General features: G+C 42.2%; 1 pseudogene; it reads left to right on the forward strand.

Annotated features, from left to right (window-relative positions):
* The first annotated feature begins 253 nt into the window (after window positions 1-253).
* Window positions 254-9,162, forward strand: LOC114691221 (annotated as a pseudogene).
* Window positions 9,163-9,401: the final 239 nt, after the last annotated feature.

The raw sequence follows: 9,401 nt of genomic DNA on the forward strand, positions 1-9,401 counted from the left end.
TATTACCACCTGCTTATCAGACTTGGAGCCCTAACATCTTCGTCTGTTGCAATGATATCTGAGTAGGAGGCAGATCATTCTGCCCCTCGTTTCAGCCTTTGCTTGACTTGGTCACTGTGGTTTTGCCATCCAGATTCCCCCTTAGGGTGAAGGGTATGAACCCCACTGAAAAGTATCCTCTACCCTATGCTCTGCAGCTTGTATCTGTGATGTGTTTTGGTGCAGGAAGGCCATACAGTGGTAGCACCCTACGGCCACAGAAGGAGCCTCCCCACCAAGCTCACCCAGTTCTTAGAAATGAGACCAAACCAGGCCTTTATGTTAAAGGTATGAAAACCAGAAGTCAAGTGGGTAAGGGGCAATATTTATTCTTTGGTGCTAGCTCCTTTTGTGTATAAACTAGTATTTTGGTGCAAAGGGTGATTTTAAGAAATTTGGAGGGGTAGAAAGTTTTATGAAGATGGTGTTCAACAATATGATTAGTCTTTACTTATATTCCTGGGCTGGTGCCCAAGTTCTGTAGTACTGAGCAGTAAACTTACCCAGCTAATCTAACCTGTAAAAGATAAGTCAGGCTTCATATCAAAGTCAAATGTTCATATAAATGAAGGGGAAAACTGGCTAAAGCTTCAAGGCTTATTTTTTTAAGGAATAGTTAAGAGTTTTAAAGTAATTATTTTTAAGGTTGAGAGGTTCAGGAAAAACTGGTGATAAAGAAAGGGACAACATGAAGGCTGGTGGACCACCTTCTATTAGATGTTGTCATGGATTGTAGTGAAGTGTTTGGTCTGCTCTTTGTGGTTGAGAGGAGAGAAAAGAGAATCTGGGAGGTGGTATAACCTGGAGGATCCACCTAGATGTGACTGTCCTGCCCACTTCAGGTTCATGGTATCTTAGCAGTTGGTGGGCTCCAAACTGATAGCTAATGGGATGACAGAGGCTGAGGGACAGCAGGGACAGCCAGGAGGGCCAAGATGTCACCTGAGAATAACTTAACTGAGAGCAAAGGAATCAGGAGCCATGAGTGTGCCACACCTGTGTGTGATTTCCTTTCTGTTTCATTCCTTGATGAGTTTCTGTGATTCTCTCCTAGGACAATTCAAACCATGAAAACAATGACCAGTCGTAAGTCACTGTGGGTGCTGCTGTTCATAGTTATCTTCTGGGTCTCGTTCACGGTTTTCAGAAACCCATCGAAGGTAAGGAACTAATCTCTTTTTCTTTTTTACTTGATGTTGTGTATCTAGGAAAGTGTAAGTTGCAAAGACCTACCAACTGGAACGGAGTTGGATGTGCTCAATATGGCTTATCAAGCAGCATTAATGAACCAACATAACTGACCATTGTTAAACACAGCAACAAGTGAGGAACGTCCCAAACCTTTCATGTATAAGCTGGGACCCAGGACAGAAGGTGCTTCTCAGAGATTGGGAAGCCAGAGGAAGGGCAAGCTTTATAGGCAGCCATTCACGTGTGTGCTTACACAGACACTGCTCTGTGCTGCTTGTGGATAAGTGCAGCCATTGTTTGACAAGATCCACAGCCTGTGTTTGCACCGGCCTTAAGGAAGCTTCTGTAGGACAGAATACATTCATTTCTATGTACTGAAATGGACCTGCCTTTTGAAAACTGTGGATAATTATGAGTGGGAAACATTTCCCTCCTCCAGTACCAGGCAGTCTAAATATCATTGCAGTGTTAATATCATTACTTCATTGCAGTGTTTAAGGCTTACATTTTATTTTGTTAGTGTTGGCTTTGTTGTTTGTTTTCTCTATTTCATTGGTCGCATCTCTGCTATGGAGTGGGGCTTTACTTGGTGGTAGTGGTTAGTTGATTTTATTTGTTTGCAGAACTTTGTTTTTGTTTTTGTGATACATGGATTCACTCTGTAGCATAGGTTAGCCCTTCTCTTGTAGTACAGCTCAAGCTCAGCCTCAAACTTGCAGTTGTCCTGATTTGGCTTTCACTGCTTTTAGAGAGCTATTTATTAAAAATATTCTTTCTTTTTGTTTGTTTGTTTGTTTTTTTTCGAGAAAGGGTTTCTCTGTGTAGTTTGCACCTTTCCTGGAACGCACTCTGTAGCCAAGGCTGGCCTCGAACTCACAGAGAGACGCCTGGCTCTGCCTCCCGAGTGCTGGGATTAAAGGTGGGCACCACCTCCGGCCAGTCTATTAAAAATATTCTTGTTCATAGATTATTATTATTATCTACACAAGAATTGGATTCATGCAAGCTACTTTGCCTTTACTGAAAATTCTATTTAGTGATTGATAGCAATAATCCATCGTATTATTACTTCATTGGACATGCTAGGATACTTTTAAATATCTTTTCAAGTCATAGAGACAATCCCACTTGCCATGAGTCCAATGCCTTTCTGAAGTTTCCCATGTGTCCCAGTTAGGATTTCTATTGATGTGATGAAACACTATGACGGAAAGCAACTTGGGAAGGAAAGAGTTTATTTGTCTTATATTTCTATATTGTAGACCCTCATTGAAGGAACTCAGGACAGGAACTCAAACAGGGCAGGAACCTGGACTCGGAAGCTGATTAAGAAGCCATGGAGGGGTGCCCCTTACTGGCTTGCTCCTCATGACTTGCTCAGCCTACTTTTTATAGCACATATGACCACTAGCCCAGAGGTAGCTCCACCATAATGAGCTGAGCCCTTGCACATCAATCACTAATGAAGAAAATGCCCTACAGACTTATGTACAGCCCAATCTTATGGGGCATTTTCTCAATTGAGGCTCCCTCTCTCTGATAACTGCAGCTTGTGTCAAGTTGACATAAAATTAGCCAGCACACCATATTATTCCATAATACTCACAATAACCATTCAAGGGACATAATTATGACATGATAGTTGATAAAAACTGATTTACAGTTATGTGAATGCAGTACCTATAGATGCCAGAAGATGGCGATGGATCACCTGGAGCTGGAGTTACAGGTGGTTGTTAGCCAATGGCAATTGAACTCAGGTTCTCCTTAGGAACAGCAAGCACTCTTAACTGCTCAGCCCTCTCTCCACCCCCATATCACCACCATTTTGAAGAGGATCCACCAAGGGCTATCAGAGGTTGAATGTGTTTACAAAATAAGTCATTGAAAACCAGAGGTATATTGAAAGTTTAAATAAAGACATCTCTGTGTGAAACATATGTGACCACAAAATCTTAATGTAATGTGAATTCTACACCTCTCAGAGTTCTATAAATGGCAAAAGTTGGTTAACCTACCAAAACTTTTTACATTCTACATTTAATAGCAACTTTTCCTTTGTTCTCTATTCTATTTCTTGCCCATTCAGATACGGGTTCAGTTCAAGTTGCCTGTGTCCTTCAGTCGCTGGAATTTGGTCACAACATCCTCATCCCCTATAGTGCCTCTGAACCTACCAGTTTCTCCAAAAGGGACAGAGCTGAGAGTCAGAGAAGTCCTAGAGAAACTAGACCAACAGATCCCTCCAGGCCTTTTACCCACCTCAACACCACCACCAGTGCCACACACAGCACAGCCACCATCCTCAACCCTCGAGACACACACTGCGTGGGGGACAAGCTGGATGTGCTGTTGGAAGCCAGGGACCACCTGGGACGCAGGAAGGAGTATGGTGGAGACTTCCTGAGGGCCAGGATGTCCTCCCCAGCCCTGAAGGCAGGAGCTTCTGGAAAGGTGACAGACTTCAACAATGGCACCTACCTGGTCAGCTTCACTCTGTTCTGGGAGGCCCGGTGGCCCTGTCTGTCCTGCTCATCCATCCCAGTGAAGGGGTGTCAGCTCTCTGGAGAGCAAGGAAACAGGGCTATGACAGAGTCATCTTCACCGGCCAGTTTGTAAATGGAACCTCTCAGGTCCACACTGAGTGTGCCTTGGTTCTAAACTCAAGTGTCGAGCTGTGCCAATATCTGGATGCCCAGGATCAAGAAGCGTTCTACTGTGTGAAGCCTCCAAATGTACCCTGTGCGGCTCTCACCCACATGCATTCAAAGAACAAAGAAGTTTCCTATCTTAGTCAGCAAGAGAGGAGCCTCTTTGAAAGGTAAATAATTATTGTTTCATATTTCTGGGGAGAAATTGGTAATCTAGGATGCAGGGAATGTATTCTAAGCACTGTAACTTAGTGACTCTGTAAGAAGAGTCCTTGGCGAGGGGACCTGTGAATTCATTTGGGGACAGTATTCAGTCTCCAGGGGTCCTCAGACATTGGTGATAAGTAATATTTATCAATGAACCTAAAAAACGCAGGTTGACTAAGAACAAAAGGAAAGAGAACTGTGTGTGTGTGTGTGTGTGTGTGTGTGTGTAAGAGAACTCTGTGTGTGTGTGTGTGTGTGTGTGTGTGTGTGTGTGTGTGTTCTAATCATTCTTTCTGTGTCTCAATTCACTGCATTGCATCCATACCTTCTTGGTACCTGGCTCCTATGACCTCTGAAACAAATAAATGGAAACTTACTAAATGACCTGAAATTCTATGCAGGGAAATTAGATTATCACTGAGAAGTAGCAGAAGGATTGGCCAATCTGGGCTCTGGAACTATGTTTGAGTTGAGGCCACTGCAGATTAATTTCTGTATCTGTCTCTTTAAGGTCAAATATAGGTGTGGAGATTATGGGAAAATCCAATGTGATTAGTGTCTCCAAATGCAACAGTAAGTGCTTCTGTGCTTGGCGGGCAGTGCTTAACCCTGGACCCATTTAAAAAGTCCTTCTCTCTGCTGGACTTGGTCACTGTCTCTGTTCTCATAAGGTGGGCTAAGGCACAAAGTCCATAAGTGAATGAACGTTTGGATTCACTAGGAACTTGCTGCCTGCTTTAGTACACACATCTCTCAGCAATCGACTCCTCAAGTAGAAGGTCATCTGCCATCCTACACAACAAGCTGCAAATGACAAAACCCTCTCCCAATTCTTTACCTAGTTCTTCATCCCACCACCACCATCTCCTGCCGTCTTCCAGCCTCCTAGAATTATCCCTTAGATATCTCCAATGCGCCATCTAGGGTCAATTTACTACCATGCTTCACTCTTGGTGTTTGAAACCATTTCTTTTTACAAAGGACTTCACATGAGTATTCAATAATCTCTCTCTCACACACATTTGCTTTTTTTCCTTCCTTCTCTGAACAGCTCATAAATAGCACCTAAAATGATTTCAGGCAAATGTATCTAGATTCATCGTGGAAAGCTTGCTAATTGCTAAGAGACAGTTTTCCACATAGAAGGAAAAACACATTTCTGATTGCAGAAGTGATGTGTATGTAGTGCAGTGCTTTCCAAGCAGGCACAAAGCCCTAGGATTGACCCTCAAGCACCACATAAACACACACCCATAATTTCCTAACTCAGAAGTGGAAACAGGAAGATGAATTCAAGGCCATCCTCACTACATAACAAGTTGAAGGCAAACCTGGACTACATGAGACCCTGTCTCAAGAGACAGACGAAGACTGACTTAGAGAGGAAGAGGGAGAGAAATGATATTTCTTTTGTCCCATATATATCAGCACCTTCATAGTAGTTGTTAAAATATTAACTTACCCTTTGGAAGTGATGAATAATTGTGACCCCAAACCTGCTGCCACCACATGCTAGCCACACACACACCCATACCTTCCAGGTCTCTTCATTACCCAGAGACTAAGGTTGAAGATCTGGCCCTTCTTAGAGGCCTCCAGGCTCTCTTAATGCAAATTGGCCAATTTATAGCCAAGTTCACTCTACATTCATCTCAAAGCATTCATACTTCCATGGTGACATTTTAGACACCATGAGAACATGTGACAAGCTCAGGAGCCATTTCGAATAACACGCTCACATTGAAGAGCTCTCACCCTATATAAGAATTGATGAGGCTGGTCTCATGGCAGGGCTAACAATAGTTAAATTTAGTTGAAGGCCTTTTTTATTCTGAGAGGAAAAACCCCATGTACTTTACATATAAGCATTAATAAGTATCACTTAGGAAAACTCACATCAGAGGAAAGTTTTACTGAAAATAAACATTCCATTTTGAAGATCCTTTAATAAGCTTCTTTTTATTGTCACCAACCACCCACATGCCTATCTAGAGGGTTCTTTGGGAAAGATGGAAGGCTCTTAAACACAGGTGAATAGAACAGTGTTTTAGAAGACTTGATCTTGCTGATTTCTTGGCAGAAGAAGCTGTTCCAGCAAAGAGAGATGCAAGCTCGGAAGGCATCTGCAGTCCCAGTGGACATGTCTGGAAAAACACTGGACTCCAGCCTCCTGTAGTTTGGCTCCGATCAAATGAAGGACTGCCTGAGAGGAAAATTCATCCATCTGATGGGTGATTCCACAATCCGCCAGTGGATGGAATACTTCAAAGCAGTATCAACAGTATGTCTCAATATAATTCACACCTCTTTCACAAACTGTGTTTTAATTTCAAGGGGAAAAAGAGTACAGGAAATTACTCCTCCATCATAGTTCTATAGTTCTTAATCACAACCACCAGCATTATTCACAAAAAATGTTACTATCATTCTCTAGAACCATGGTTGTTAAACTGACACTCGGGTCAAAAGACTTTGTTTCAGGGTCACCAAAAACAACCTGCATATCAGATATTTACATTATAATTCATAGTAGGAAAATTGCATTTATGAAGTAGCAATAAAAATAATTTTTGGTTGTGGGTCACACACATGAGGAACTGTATTGAAGGGTCACAGCATTAGCAAGGTTGAGAGCCACTGATCTAGAACAATGTTCACTATCCTAGCATTTGTTTCGAATGAAATAAAGTAACAAACAGCAAATATTTATCGCACTGCAAGGCACACTAACACATACCCAGAAAGCAACAGCAATTGGAACTGTTATCACAAGTTAGGATCAGAGTTGAGGCTAGAATCTATTTGTAAGAAGCCTAGTTTTATTTCTATATTTACTAAGTCAAGAATACACCAACACTAAGTCAGATTATAATATTCTATGTGAGTTAAACCACATAATAAACCATCAGTTCCTGCTCCTCTAGGTCCTTGGACCCCTGGCTCTTGTCACTGAAGACAGGTATGACAGGCCTTGGTATGAAACCAATGTTGTGGTCTCCAATTTAAAAAATAATAAACCTGAAATTGACGGGGTTCTAAGTTGTAAAAGTATTCCCAACAGAGAGGACATGTTAGATCATGATTTCTAGTAAATAGTCAGCCCCTCATAATTTTGTCTCTCTCAGCTAGAAAATCGAGATTCTAGTGAAACTTTATCATCACATGGTCTGATGTTGCAGTTTCATAGGTCATGCAGCATCTGAGGTGTGAATGACCCTCCCCCTCAGCATGTAGGTTATAGTGGGTCGAGATCACTGTATACTGTATAAAGTTAGATTCTGTAGCCAGAATGTGCTTGGGAAAAGAGCACTGGAGTGAGTTGGAAGCAAGGGAGACCCTAGCTCTACCACTCGCCCCACAGACTCTCCAGCGTGTCTCTTGCAGCCTCACTCCCTGTCTTAGACTTCTCAGCCAGCCCTCCCTTCCCCATTAAGACATGGGACAAGGCAGCTGTGGTCACTGACTACATAATTTCTCAGAAGCTGTAGGGATAGAACAACTCACCTTGCTGTTCTGATTAGGGACTAATTGGCACACTGAAACAGAGTGGACGTGGTCTTCTATTTATAGTGTGTTTCCTTTCAGAGCTGTATAGATTCAAGAGATTATTTTTCTCAAGGTTTAGAAGGGGAATCATAAGTGCCCTTTGAGTCACAAACTGTCATCTTGGACAATTTGACACCCTGTCTTGACTTTCTTTTCTACATGATAAATGGGTGTGTGTGTGTGTGTGTGTGTGTGTGTGTGTGTGTGTGTGTGTGAATATCACTGAGGCAAGTGTCTGCATCTGTCTAGATAAATGCTTTTGTGAAGGGCATCACAAATGAGCCATCATATTACTGTCACTAGTGTAGATGAGACACTTGATGCCATTCCACACTTAGGGAGAGAAAAAAGGACAGAGAATGCAGGTTTAGATTCCTGGAGCCGTTACAGAGATTTGCTTGGCTTCTTTTGCACATAACATCAACTAATAACCTTCCCTATCTACCCTCATTTAAGGTCAGGGCATAGGTAACATGTCCTATGAGAACAGCATGGACACACTAATTTCATCATCTTCCAGTAAAGCTGAGTTCAAAGCTAAAGCCATCCCCTGCACAGTTCAGCCTGAATGATTCTGGAATGGGGCAGTTCTTTATCATAAAGCACCTTGAGTTGTTTGAGTATCAGATACCATAAGTTTGTACCACTCTAAACACCAGATCTTCTCTCCTATATTTGTGGCTAGTTGATCTCTGTAACTGTATTCTCCTTTTGTTTTGGGATTGCCTGTGGTTCTCAGCACTGAGGTCTGTGGATCTGCATGAGACTGGAAAACTGCAACACCAACTCGCTGTGGACTTGGATGAAAACATCAACATCCAGTGGACAAAACATGGTTATCCCCTTATTGGGTCATTGGTCTACTCTGTCAAAGAGATGGAGTACATTGCACGGATAATTGACAGAACTGGAGGAGAGAAAAACACGGTCATTGTCATTTCTCTGGGTCAGCATTTCAGACCTTTCCCCATTGACCTTTTCATCCGAAGGGCCATCAATGTCCACAAAGCTCTTCAGCGTCTTCTCCTGAGAAGCCCAGACACTATGGTTGTCCTCAAAACAAAAACATCAGGGAGATGAGCAGTGAGGTGGAAAGATTTAGTGACTTCCATGGTTACACCAGTACCTTGCCTTAAAAGATATTTCCAGGATCTCAATGTGGGTGTCATTGATGCCTGGGATATGACAATTGCATATGGCACAAATGACGTCCATCCACCACAGCATGTGGTTGGAAGTCAAATTAATATATTCTTAAATTATATTTTGCTAGCAAACACATAACTCTGAAAGTCACTCATTGAAGTTCAAAGATGCAGTGAATTCTGCTGGTGTGTCAGATACCAGGATGTCCCAGTTAGTTCAAGGAGTTAGTCTGCACTGTGGTCCATGTGATTCACCCAGTTCAGCCTGACAAGGCCCTAGACTGGGCTTCTGCTTCAAGTTGAAGCTCAAAAGAATCAATGAATGATCCTCCCTTTTTTGATCAGGTCCTCTCTTTTCTGATCAGAGCCACACTGCTCTTCATCAATGGAAGTTAGGATTCCCTTGGGTGAGACCTTCTCCCTGTTGCTGTGAGTCCAGGAAAATGAAGTAATTTTGTATAAAAATTTTAAAGGTCTTTGATTCAATTTGTAAATAATTTGTGGAGACTTTTTACATCCATGTTCATCAGGGAAATTGTTCTGTACTTTTTTCTTGGTTGTAAGTTTGACATCAGGACAATATAGACTTCAGAGAAAGAGTTAGGTATTGTTCCTTCTGTTC

Source organism: Peromyscus leucopus, unplaced genomic scaffold (genome assembly GCF_004664715.2).
Source record: "Peromyscus leucopus breed LL Stock unplaced genomic scaffold, UCI_PerLeu_2.1 scaffold_169, whole genome shotgun sequence".
Lineage (NCBI taxonomy): Eukaryota > Metazoa > Chordata > Mammalia > Rodentia > Cricetidae > Peromyscus > Peromyscus leucopus.